The sequence below is a fragment of the Triticum urartu genome, chromosome 1A (genome assembly GCF_056163025.1).
Source record: "Triticum urartu cultivar PI428250 chromosome 1A, HENAU_Tu73, whole genome shotgun sequence".
Classification (NCBI taxonomy): Eukaryota; Viridiplantae; Streptophyta; class Magnoliopsida; order Poales; family Poaceae; genus Triticum; species Triticum urartu.
The window spans coordinates 459809401-459819789 of NC_141873.1; the positions used below are offsets into that span (position 1 = coordinate 459809401).

The following is a 10389-nucleotide window of genomic DNA, read 5'->3' on the forward strand; positions in this document are numbered from 1 at the left end:
AGCAAATCGGTCCCACCGAGTTTGCCTGACCAACTCTCTGGTTAGCTAATTACCAAATTCGGTCTCACCGAGTTTGTGTAATCGGTCTCACCGAGATTACGTTATGCCCAAACCCTAACCATATCGGTCCTACCGAGTTGCATGTCAGTCCCACCGAAAATCTCTAACGGTCACTAGGTTTACATTTTCAGTCCGACCAAGTTTGTTGATTTGGTCCCACCGAGATTGGAAAACTGTGTAACGGTTGGATTTTGTGTGGAGGCTATATATACCCCTCCACCTCCTCTTCATTCAAAGAGAGAGCCATCAGAACACACACACACCATTCCAACTCATATGTTCTGAGAGAGAACCACCTACTCATGTGTTGAGACCAAGATATTCCATTCCTACCATATGAATCTTGATCTCTAGCCTTCCCAAGTTGCTTTCCACTCAAATCTTCTTTCCACTAAATCCAAATCCTATGAGAGAGAGTTGAGTGTTGGGGAGACTATCATTTGAAGCACAAGAGCAAGGAGTTCATTACCTACACACCATTTGTTACTTCTTGGAGAGTGGTGTCTCCTAGATTGGCTAGGTGTCACTTGGGAGCCTCCGACAAGATTGTGGAGTTGAACCAAGGAGTTTGTAAGGGCAAGGAGATCGCCTACTTCGTGAAGATCTACCGCTAGTGAGGCAAGTCCTGCGTGGGCGATGGCCATGGTGGGATAGACAAGGTTGCTTCTTCGTGGACCCTTTGTGGGTGGTTGCTTCTTCGTGGACCCTTCGTGGGTGGAGCCCTGTGTGGACTCGCGCAACCATTACCCTTGGGTGGAGCCCTGTGTGGACTCGCGCAACCGTTACCCTTCGTGGGTTGAAGTCTCCATCAACGTGGATGTAGGATAGCACCACCTAACCGAACCACGGGAAAAACATCCGTGTCTCCAATTGCGTTTGATCTCTCCAAACCCTTCCCTTTACATTCTTGCAAGTTGCATGCTTTACATTCTGCTGCTCATATACTCTTTGCATGCTTGCTTGATATGTATTGTGTGTGTTGAAATTGTGCCTAAACTCCACCTAAACCGAAAAAGCTGAAAAATTGCAACTTGAGCATTATGTGTCTAATCACCCCCCTCTAGACACATCTACTTCTAGATCCTACAAGACGTATCAAGCATCCCCAAGCTTAATTCCTGCTCGTCCTCGAGTAGGTAAATGATAAAAACAGAATTTTTGATGCGGGGTGCTACTTGGCATAATTTTAATGTTATTCTTCTTAATTGTGGTATGAATATTCAGATCCGAAAGATTCAAGATAAAAGTTCATATTGACATAAATAATAATACTTCAAGCATACTAATAAAGCAATCATGTCTTCTCAAAATAACATGGCCAAAGAAAGTTATTCCTACAAAATCATATTTTCTGGCTATGCTCTATCTTCACCACACAAAGTATTTAAATCATGCACAACCCTGATGACAAGCCTAGCAATTGTTTCATACTTTTGACATTCTCAAAACGTTTTCAATCTTCACGCAATACATGAGCGTGAGCCATGGATATAGCACTAGATCGACAATATAATAGCATGGAACAATCAAAAATTATAGATACGTTGGAGACATATCAAGCATCCCCAAGCTTAATTCCTTCTCGTCCTCGAGTAGGTAAATGATAAAAATAGAATTTTTGATGTGGAATGCTACCTAGCATAATTTTCAATGCAATTCTCTTTATTGTGGCATGAATATTCAGATTCGAAAGATTCAAGACAAATGTTTAATATTGACATAAAAATAATAATACTTCAAGCATACTAACAAAGTAATCATGTCTTCTCAAAATAACATGGCCAAATAAAGCTATCCCTACAAAATCATATAATCTGGCTATGCTCTATCTTCATCACACAAAATATTTAAATCATGCACAACCCCGATGACAAGCCAAGCAATTGTTTCATACTTTTGATGTTCTCAAACTTCTTCAATCTTCACGCAATACATGAGCGTGAGCCATGGACATAGCACTATAGGTGGAATAGAATGGTGGTTGTGGAGAAGACAAAAAGGGGGAAGATAGTCTCACATCAACTAGGCGTATCAACGGGCTATGGAGATGCCCATCAATAGATATCAATGTGAGTGAGTAGGGATTGCCATGCAACGGATGCACTAGAGCTATAAGTATATGCAAGCTCTACAAAAGAAACTAAGTGGGTGTGCATCCAACTTGCTTGCTCACAAAGACCTAGGGCAATTTGAGGAAGCCCATCATTGGAATATACAAGTCAAGTTCTATAATGAAAAATTCCCTTACCACCCAGTAGTTTGTATGAAAATCAGTGAGGGGATGAACTGCAGTCTTCCCTTACCACCCAGTAGTTCCCAATTTATTTTTGAATTTTTTTTTATTTGGAAAGTATAGCACCTAATTTACAATGAAGTGAATCCATCAACCAAATTAATTGACCATTAATACAGAGCTCCTCCGTGTCCATGTCGTCAACGTGTTGCTCCCCGATCGTGTTGTTCTTGAGATCCGCCTTGAAGACGGGGGATCGGGCCTCCAGCACACATATTCTTTAGTGTCCTCGCGATATGCTTCTATAGGAAGAGAGATCCCCCATACTTATGTTTTTAATCTGCATGTATAGTTCTACAGAAAAAAATGAATATCCACTATTCATATGTGATAACAAGTGCATGAACTTGGCTAATGTTTAGGGGCATAAACATGATCGTGTCAAAACTGCATATAAGCACCATGTTATTATGTTCTTACAGATAAAACATTCAGGTTAATGATTTCTCTTGGCTGAGGGATTTGACTGTTCCTCATTAGTACGTGTTAGAGCTATGGATGATGAACTCGCTAGATTCCTTTTTGGTATGTCCGCAGGGAGGTCGCACCTAGCCTGTTCTGCAAGGTCAAAAGGAAGAATATCTCTGGTTGCACAGCCCTACAGGGGAATAGTAGTTTGTCTAATGTACGAAACTCATAACTTTGCTTGATGCATTCTTCAGGTTGAGGGTCTCATGATGGATGACGTAACAGCTGTTAAAGAGGAGAATAAAAGATGGAAGATGGCATCAGAGGAGGATGCTGAAGCTGGTAAATCAATTGAGCAAGAGTTCCTCACTCATGTGTGTTTATAATCAGTTTTCCACATTAGTAGATAATTTCTGTGAAGATGAATACATGTTGTTTGATTCACTATTTGATTGAAGTCCGCTCGGTATCCCCTGGTCCAAATAATCTGTCTACGTCCTTCCTCAGGCTACACCTTCAGGATTTGCGTCGCACTAGTTCGAGGGCTTCGGAGCCATGCTGCTGTTGTTGTCCTCTTTGCCGTTGCGTGCATATATGATTCTGACTCAGGGAGTAGGACTCTCTGACTCTGGCTCCTTTGTCGATATAGGTATGACCCCGATGCTATTGCAGCTAATCTCTGTTTACGTCCTGATGCAATTCATTGACGAACACAAGTAGGAATGTAGACCGGCTTCCAATCTCCATTGATTTTCATTCCTGCACTACTATTCTATGCAAGTCATTATTAGATATTAATGTAGCATCGAATTTTTGAAAGAAAAAAACTGCTAACTCATCAATCCTTGCTAGATGAGTCATTAATGCTTTCAATTTTTTGATGTAAATAAGCAGACCCCATATTAAATAGTCTATTGCAAGAATTATATTATTCAATGAGGGATCCAGGCTTACTACGCCATACGGTATCCATATCGTACTTTTGATGCGCTACACTTTTTAGGAATCTAATGTTCAGGAGTCTGATGGTCACGTGTTAATTTGTTATTTAGTGTCGGTTTAGTGCAGCTGCTCTCTTGACTTGCTTCCTAGCTCCCTCCCCACTTACCTATAAGCTGTGTTGCTTTGCTCGATAATTTGATCTGGAAAAGATGGCACACTAAGACGCACACGGAAACTTTCAGATTAGTTCGTATACATACATGATTGAATCTTCTCCGTGCAAAAACTGACGATACACAGTTTGTATGAAAATCAGTGAGGGGATGAACTGCAGTCTTCCCTTACCACCCAGTAGTTCCCAATTTATTTTTGAATTTTTATTTTTATTTGGAAAGTATAGCACCTAATTTACAATGAAGTGAGTCCATCAAGCAAATTAATTGATCATTAATACAGAGCTCCTCCGTGTCCATGTCGTCAACGTGTTGCTCCCTGATCGTGTTGTTCTTGAGATCCACCTTGAAGATGGGGGATCGGGCCTCCAGCACACATCATTCTTTAGTGTCCTCGCGATATGCTTCTATAGGAAGAGAGATTCCCCATACTTATGTTTTTAATCCGCATGTATAGTTCTACAGAAAAAATGAATATCCACTATTCATATGTGATAAGAAGTGCATGAACTTGGCTAATGTTTAGGGGCATAAACATGATCGTGTCAAAACTGCATATAAGCACCATGTTATTATGTTCTTACAGATAAAACATTCAGGTTAATGATTTCTCTTGGCCGAGGGATTTGACTGTTCCTCATTAGTACGTGTTAGAGCTATGGATGCTGAGCTCGCTAGATTCCTTTTTGGTATGTCCGCAGGGAGGTCGCACCTAGCCTGTTCTGCAAGGTCAAAAGGAAGAATATCTCTGGTTGCACAGCCATACAGGGGAACAAATGGATTTCTGTGCTCCGTCGGGTCAACACCACTGAGTTGGTTCATGAATTCACCAAATTATGGTTGTTGATCAGAGAGGTGCAAATACCAAACATAGACCAAGATGTCGTCTCTTCACGTTGGACAGCGGATGGAATCTATATAGCACGCTCAACCTACAGGGCAATGTTCTGGGGCTCATACTTGGGCACTTGCTCTCAAACTTTCTGGAAGGCTGAAAACAAAGTAAAAAAATTATGTTGGCCCTTGTCGCTTGGGAGGATTATGTCCGCGGACAAGCTGATCCGGAGAGGATGGTAAGGAAGCGAGATTTGTTCGATGTACGGTTCGCAGAAGGAGTCGGCGGAGCATATTCTTCTGAACAGCTGTTTCACTCGCCAAGTTTGGAGGAGGATCGCGACTTGGTCTGGTTTCAAGACATTATCACCTGAAGATGGCCTCCGGGAGGGCATGGTTTACTCCTGGTAGCTGGAGCTAATGGTGTGTATGCTTCCAAATGTTGATATAAGGAAGATGTTATTCTGATCAATTCTTTCTGATGCGAGCTTTAAACAGATGACATGCTAAAAACAATCAAATTAATGTGTCTTTAGGATAGTTGAATTCATGATACTTCTATAATATCTATGCAAAAAAATGTGGTCGTGCGGATGCACTAGATGTGGGCAGTAGCTCGTGGAGGGTGGCCTTCAAATCCTAGAACATTCACTTGTGCTATTGCGGTTTAACTCATGAGCTAGCAGAGCTCGTTGCCTTGAGATTGATCATGTTTGAACGCATTATGATCAGGTAGACACTGTAGCCACCATTGATGAGGACGAGAAGGGGGATACGCCATGACACCAAAGGGCACTCTATTGAAATAGATGGAGCTAGAGGCGTGTGGTGTTTTTTTTCTCCCGTTGCAACGCAAGGGCATGTTTGCTAGTCCTAAAAAACAATGGAAAAGAGAAACTGGAAAAAACATTGAAGTGAGAAAAAAATGAAGCAAACCAGCTAAGAGCATCTCCACTTGTTTGCCCTGAGGAGGCATTTTTCGCCTCTTGGGTGGTAGTCGGCAAGAATTTTGGCCTGGGGGGGCAAAATTTTCCACTAGTCGCGCCCCGCACAAGCATCTTGAGCGTGATGACGTCGACGACCTCCTCGGCACGCGCCCAGGGAAGGAGCGCAAGCATCAATGGGAAAGGAAAGCTCAAGGAGACGGGCGGTCTGGCGCGGTGGCGCGCCTGGCGAGCACGGCGGTGTTGCGGTCGTGCGCGAAGCCGCTGGGGCGGCACGCCACCCAGCAGAAGAACTCCCACGCCGTCTCCGGCTTCCTGAATGTGCACAGGAGCTTGCACATGAGCCACGGCGTCCGGACGATCCAGGCCGCCTCCAGCTCTGCCACCCCCTTGGGGGCCCAGCCTTCCAGCGCCCTCGCGAGCTTCCGCGGGTCCAGCCATGGCTTGAGCGGCGTCTCCTTAGCTATGGGCGTGTCCTTGCCACCATCCTATTCCTCCTCGCTGTCTCCCTCGCCGTCCGCATCGTCCACGGCGTATGGTGACGATGACATGTACCTAGGGTAGGGCCGTAGACCTGACCTAGACACCCTACCCAAGGACACTGCCCTAGAGTCAAAGACATGCGAAGTTCTACAGAAGATACCGACTGAAATCACCCTGAAGTGTAATCCACTCGACGATAGATTCCACTCGGATATCCCAATTCCACTCGACATAATCATTACACTCGACCATACAAAAGAATCACTCGGAGCATAGAAGGCCTACAGTCACCCCAGGATGGCACCGGTCGGGCATTCACTCCGTAGTCATAAAGATCATTAATAGATGGCATTACCAGTAACACCCCTGTCTTAACTCACATGGAACCCTGTGTAACCGAGGGCTGGAGGGGCCTGGCGCACTCTATATAAGTGACCCCCTCCTCTGGCACAAGGGTTTGCACCCCCTATAACTTTCACACATATCCAGTCGACCAGCCTCTGCGGCATCGAGACGTAGGGCTATTACCTCCTCCGAGAGGGTCCTAAACTCATAAACTTGTGTGTGCATCCTTGTCGTAGCTAGGATCATGCCTCCTCCTACGTACCCCCTACTATTACTGTCATACTCGTTCCCACGATAATTGGTGCCCACCATGGGGCAGGCGTCTTAGCGACTTTCGGTGAGGTTGCAATTTTTTCGATCTCCATCAAGGTTTCCGCAGGTGGTTTGTGCCTGGGCCACGAGCCTCGGAGAGCTCGTCTTCATCGCTGACTGCTACCTCTTGAGCACTGCGTTGGTTTTTCCCCGAAGAGGAAGGGATGATGCAGCAGAGTAGCGTAAGTATCTCCCTCAGTTTTTGAGAACCAAGGTATCAATCCAGTAGGAGGTTACACGCGAGTCCCTCGTACCCGCACAAAACAAGTAAATCCTCACAACCAACGCGATAAGGGGTTGTCAATCCCTACACGGCCACTTACGAGAGTGAGATCTGATAGATATGATAAGATAATATTTTTTGTATTTTTTATGATAAAGATGCAAAGTAAAATAAAAGCAAAGTAAATAACAAAGTATTGGAAGATTAATATGATGAATATAGACCCGGGGGCCATAGGTTTAACTAGTGGCTTCTCTCAAGAGCATAAGTATTGTACGGTGGATGAACAAATTACTATTGAGTAATTGACAGAATTGAGCATAGTTATGAGAATATCTAGGCATGATCATGTATATAGGCATCACGTCCGAGACAAGTAGATCGACTCCTGCCTGTATCTACTACTGTTACTCCACTCATCGACAGCTATTCAGCATGCATCTAGAGTATTAAGCTAATGAAAACAGAGTAACGCCTTAAGCAAGATGACATGATGTAGAGGGATAATCTCATGCAATATGGTGAAAACCCCATCTTCTTATCCTCGATGGCAACAATACAATACGTGCCTTGCTGCCCCTACTGTCACTGGGAAAGGACACCACAAGATTGAACCCAAAGCTAAGCACTTCTCCCATTGCAAGAAAGATCAATCTAGTAGGCCAAACGAAACTGATAATTCGAAGAGACTTGCAAAGATAACCAATCATACATAAAAGAATTCAGAGAATATTCAAATATTGTTCATAAATAGACTTGATCATAAACCCACAATTCATCGGTCTCAACAAACACACCGCAAAAAGAAGATTACATCGAATAGTTCTCCACAAGAGAGGGGGAACATTGTATTGAGATCCAAAAAGAGAGAAGAAGCCATCTAGCTAATAACTATGGACCCGTAGGTTTGAGGTAAACTACTCACACTTCATCGGAGGGGCTATGGTGATGATGTAGAAGCCCTCCGTGATCGATGCCCCCTCCAGCGGAGCTCCGGAACAGGCCCCAAGATGGGATCTCGTGGATACAGAAAGTTGCGGCGGTGGAATTAGGGTTTTGGCTCCGTATTTGATCGTTTGGGGGTACATAGGTATATATAGGAGGAAGGAGTACGTGGGTGGAGCAATAGGGGACCCACGAGGGTGGAGGGCGCGTCTGGGGGGTAGGCGCGCCCCCCTACCTCGTGGCCTCCTCTTTAGTGTCTTGACGTAGGGTCCAAGTCTCTCGGGTCTTGTTCGTTGAGAAAATCACGTTCCCGAAGGTTTCATTCCGTTTGGACTCCCTTTGATATTCCTTTTCTTCGAGACCCTAAAATATGCAAAAAAAACATCAATTCTGGGTTGGGCCTCCGGCTAATAGGTTAGCCCCAAAAATAATATAAAAGTGGATAATAAAGCCAAATAATGTCCAAAATAGTAGATAATATAGCATGGAGCAATCGAAAATTATAGATACGTTGGAGACGTGAAAGCACAAGTGCTCCCTAGGTGGTTTTGATAATTGATGACAACATATCTCTTGTTGGACTAACATTTCTATCTAGCATGTTTCAGATAAGTTCAACAATGGAGTGGCATGGACTAAAGGTTGTGGGAACTCCTTCAAGATGCTAAGGACAAAGGATTGGCTAAAGCTTCAAGCTCAAGACTCTTCATTTTACATTTTAGTGATCCAAGATCACATTGAGTCCATAGGAAAAGCCAATACTATCAAGGAGGGATGAGGTGTTGCTTAATGAGCCTCTTGCTTCATGTGCTTAGTGATATGCTCCAAAACCCTCAAGAACCTTTCCATATCCACATATGACCTAAACCCTAAGCCAAACTCGGTCCTACCGATTCTTCCTATCCGGCGCCACCGAGTTTCACTTGTCATTAGCCACTGCCAAACCCTAGCAATTCGGTTCTACCGATAAGGATCTCGGTCTCACCGAGATGGGATTGCAAACTCTCTGTTTCCCTTTCGTAACTTTTCGGTCTCACCGAAAGAGCGAATCGGTCCCACCGAGATTGCAATGTAAACTCAGTGTTTCCCCTTTGTAACTTTTCGGTCTCACCGAGTTCCACTCGGTCTCACCGAAAGAGCAAATCGGTCCCACCGAGTTTGCCTGACCAACTCTCTGGTTAGCTAATTACCAAATTTGGTCTCACCGAGTTTGTGTAATCGGTCTCATCGAGATTACGTTATGCCCAAACCCTAACCATATCGGTCCTACTGAGTTGCATGTCAGTCCCACCGAAAATCTCTAACGGTCACTAGGTTTACATTTTCAGTCCGACCAAGTTTGTTGATTTGGTCCCACCGAGATTGGAAAACTGTGTAACGGTTGGATTTTGTGTGGAGGCTATATATACCCCTCCACCTCCTCTTCATTCGAAGAGAGAGCCATCAGAACACACACACACCATTCCAACTCATATGTTCTGAGAGAGAACCACCTACTCATGTGTTGAGACCAAGATATTCCATTCCTACCATATGAATCTTGATCTCTAGCCTTCCCAAGTTGCTTTCCACTCAAATCTTCTTTCCACTAAATCCAAATCCTATGAGAGAGAGTTGAGTGTTGGGGAGACTATCATTTGAAGCACAAGAGCAAGGAGTTCATTACCTACACACCATTTGTTACTTCTTGGAGAGTGGTGTCTCCTAGATTGGCTAGGTGTCACTTGGGAGCCTCCGACAAGATTGTGGAGTTGAACCAAGGAGTTTGTAAGGGCAAGGAGATCGCCTACTTCGTGAAGATCTACCGCTAGTGAGGCAAGTCCTGCGTGGGCGATGGCCATGGTGGGATAGACAAGGTTGCTTCTTCGTGGACCCTTTGTGGGTGGTTGCTTCTTCGTGGACCCTTCGTGGGTGGAGCCCTGTGTGGACTCGTGCAACCGTTACCCTTGGGTGGAGCCCTGTGTGGACTCGCGCAACCGTTACCCTTCGTGGGTTGAAGTCTCCATCAACGTGGATGTAGGATAGCACCACCTATCCGAACCACGGGAAAAACATCCGTGTCTCCAATTGCGTTTGATCTCTCCAAACCCTTCCCTTTACATTCTTGCAAGTTGCATGCTTTACATTATGCTGCTCATATACTCTTTGCATGCTTGCTTGATATGTATTGTGTGTGTTGAAATTGTGCCTAAACTCCACCTAAACCGAAAAAGCTTAAAAATTGCAACTTGAGCATTATGTGTCTAATCACCCCCCTCTAGACACATCTACTTCTAGATCCTACAAGTGGTATCAGAGCTTTGGTCTCCATTGCCTTGGTTTAATCACCATTGGAGGAAGATGGATGTGTCTACATTAGGGAGTCTTAGACATAGAGTGCCTATTCTTGATGGAGAGTATTTCCATGAGTGGAAAAATGAGATGCTT

The 10389-nt window shown here is 44.4% G+C and overlaps 1 long non-coding RNA gene across 1 annotated transcript; it reads left to right on the forward strand.

Annotated features, from left to right (window-relative positions):
* The first annotated feature begins 2330 nt into the window (after positions 1-2330).
* Positions 2331-5324, forward strand: LOC147991689 (uncharacterized). Its single transcript, XR_015603894.1, has 3 exons — positions 2331-3135; positions 3269-3410; positions 4578-5324. It is a non-coding gene; the product is annotated as an uncharacterized LOC147991689 (long non-coding RNA).
* The last annotated feature ends 5065 nt before the right edge of the window (positions 5325-10389 follow it).